The sequence below is a fragment of the Nicotiana tabacum genome, chromosome 1, assembly GCF_000715075.1.
Source record: "Nicotiana tabacum cultivar K326 chromosome 1, ASM71507v2, whole genome shotgun sequence".
In the NCBI taxonomy this organism is placed as follows: domain Eukaryota; kingdom Viridiplantae; phylum Streptophyta; class Magnoliopsida; order Solanales; family Solanaceae; genus Nicotiana; species Nicotiana tabacum.
In genome coordinates this window covers 81185782-81188910 of record NC_134080.1, presented here as the reverse complement: position 1 = coordinate 81188910, position 3129 = coordinate 81185782, and the positions used below count along the sequence as shown (strand labels likewise).

The 3129-nt window shown below is 34.1% G+C and overlaps 1 long non-coding RNA gene across 1 annotated transcript; it reads left to right on the top strand.

The window, feature by feature from the left end:
* Positions 1-398: 398 nt before the first annotated feature.
* Positions 399-2817, top strand: LOC107813995 (uncharacterized). The gene is made up of 2 exons (XR_001654460.2): positions 399-564; positions 2479-2817. It is a non-coding gene; the product is annotated as an uncharacterized LOC107813995 (long non-coding RNA).
* Positions 2818-3129: the final 312 nt, after the last annotated feature.

Genomic DNA, 3129 nt, shown 5'->3' with positions numbered 1-3129 from the left:
CTATAACCAGAAAAGATGCATGCAAAGAAAAAGATAAGTACTCTGCAACTTTGATTAAATATAAAATATTGAGTGAAATTAAACTATATGGCAATTAGGTGCATCCACTACAAGAAAAAACCTTATTTACGACCAACTTTTAGGGACGAGTAAATAATCACGTCGCTAATAATATATGTATTGGGACGAAATTATATTATAGTCCTTAATGCTTTATTTTATTGCGAAGGTAATAAATCTGGTCCCTCAAAAAAATAGTAACTGGTCCCAAATTATAATTGAGAGGCCTTGAGTGTGAGAGAGTGCTGCCAAATCTAATACCAAAATATTAAAAACTATTTTTTTCTATAAGTTAGGCGCCAAAACTAAAAAGTAAAAGGTTCTAAAAACAAAATTGAACCTCTGTATTCTCAAAACAGAGTGCCGCATAAAATCCGCTGCCCTAATCTCCGTCAAGCTAGCGTTAGAGCCGGTCTCACTTGTCTGGTCGTGTGCGAGCGAAATCGATCAACTGATCTGATCATCTGCCAATATAGTTTCCATCTTCTCCTTTGAGAATCCAAGGTATGCCTCCTCTTTCAAGTTGCTCTTTTTCTTCTTCTTCTTCTTCTTCTTCTTCCATGAATGGCATATTAGTCAGGTTTTGAAAGCTAATTATTCCAAGGTATGCCTCCTTTGAGAATCGTCTGGTTTTGAAAGCTAATTATTCCATGAATGGCATATTAGTTTTATGTATTCAGTGAGGGATTAATCTTGAGGATATTTGGGCTGCTATAATTTTTACTGTTGTTTGCTCAAGTTTGTTGTTTGGGATTTCTTCTATAAACTGATTATTGGGTGCTGTTTCTGAAAGTTTATACTACTTACATTGTGAATACTTTTGTGCAGTTCACGTTTTCCTGAGTTTCGTTGAGCATGCTGATTTATTTTCTCTTGTGTACATGAGCTATATGCCTTTTAGATGTTGAGTTTTCAAGATTTATTGCTATTACTCAGATTCTAAAATTGTTTTTCAATTGTCCAATTTAATTTGTTGGGAATTAGGTCTCAAAGTCTAGATGTATTGATTTCAGCTACATAATTGAAGCTTGTAAGATGTTGAAAAAAATAATTATGGGTGTTTGTTATTCTGTCATCTAGCAAATAAAAATTTCTTTGAGATGAAAACAGAGGAGCCGAGTCGACTAGAAAGTGCGATATTAGAGTTGAACCAGTTGTGTTCATCTGATCGTAACAAGTAGTGTGCATCGTAGTATTTTTCTTATCTTTTATCTTTATTTAATTTAATTTTTATTTACTCTCCAAGATTATGGCACCTAGTAAGCAATGGATGCAACTTGTTGATAATCGGCTCGATGAAGCCTACTTAATCGAAGTGCAAAAGTTTTTGGATTATGCTTTTCAAAAAACAAGAGACGAATATGAAATAAGTTGTCCATGTGTCAAATGTTGTAATACAACTAAACAAATTTGGTGTAGCCAAGTTTGGTGTAGTACCATAATCTCACGGATTACGGACAACACTAAACAAATTTTTTATTCGTGAAACTTCACTGCAATTAGCAAGCGTATTTGCTATAATGTTTTCTTTCCTCCAAGCATGTGAGAATTCAAAGTTAGAGCCTCTAGAGAAAAGCTTATTCTTGTGAATTCTATGAGAAAAGCTCTTAAATTCCTGCTAGATGCCTCTTCTTGTGCTTGTGATATCTGTTTATCCATGCTCGTGAGGAGGTCAGCATGGTCAATCTCCCCTTTTGGAGGTTTTGATCAGTTTCAAGTTTTAAAACAGTATATCACTTTGATAATTGAATAATGGAACACTTAAATTAGACCAACCAGAGTTCATTAGTTTAATTATATTTTCCATCTCTGGCCGTGAGGGAATTTCCATGTGGGATCGCTTGCAGATCTCTTCAAGCTCTATTTGTTTTCTGAGGAAAAGCTCTTTCATCTTGCTTGCTTTTAGCTGATCCAGTCTCCTGACTTCTGTGCCAGCCTAGGAAATTTTGAAACAACTTCAAATCTCTTACCTTGTAGTGATGGAGAATAAATAATCTATAGTTATAAAGACACTGACATTTGAAGCGTATATGCTTGTTATTATGTTATATTAACGATGGATGGCATAGTTCAACTTCATGTTTCGCAACATTATTATCTCCCAAGCAGCTGTTGAAGGAGATGTAAAGTATTTTGGTAGAAGATCAAATTGGTAGTTTGCATTTTTCATTCTTTCTTGCTGTTGATGTCTGTGCAACCTGCTAGAAGATTATTTGGTAGTCTGCGTTTTTCTAGGCTGTGAGATGTATTCTGAAACATATTTGACTTTACTACAGGGAAATAGCGAAACATCTTTCCCTTCCACCTGTTAAGCACTGTAGCATGCTTGCGGGGGATGCAATTAAGGCTGCAGATACGCCTTAATTATATAATTTTATCAATAGTATTTATCATCTTTTCAAACTTTTGTACTTACAGGTTTTGAAGATTGAAGCTACAAGTCAAGATGCATACAAGTTTTGAAGATTGAAGCTACAAGTCAAGATGCATACAGGTTTTGAAGATTAAAGCTACAAGTCAAAATGCAAATTTAGAAGATGCACAAGTTCATTATTATTTTGCTAGGGCTGTTATACAAAACTTGATATCATAGTCTAGCTCAGGATGTTAGCTAGCTAAGTTTTTTTGTTACGGTGTTGAGTAATATTGAAACTAATTAACATCATCATGGGATGTTAACTTGTTATATTATATTTTTATATCTAGATTTTTCTATAACAATTTGATATTTATTGGTAAAAACAACTTTTGGTGGTATCGAGTTTTAGAACTACTTATGGTCAATAAGAGGCCAAAAATATTGTCGCCAAATTACACCAATTATTTTAATTTAAATAGGGACCTTGTCTCTAAAAGATAATCTGGGACGACCAGTTAAAGGTTGGTCGCTAAAATGGTTTAACGATTGAAATATATTTATTTTTCACGACCAGATTCTTTGTCCATCTTTAAAAGTATTTTACGACCAGATTTCTGCCCATCTCTAAAAGATAATCTAGGATCAGTTGAAGGTTGGTCGCTAAAACGCTCTAACGACGAGGGTATATATAATTTTCATCGCCTTTTAAG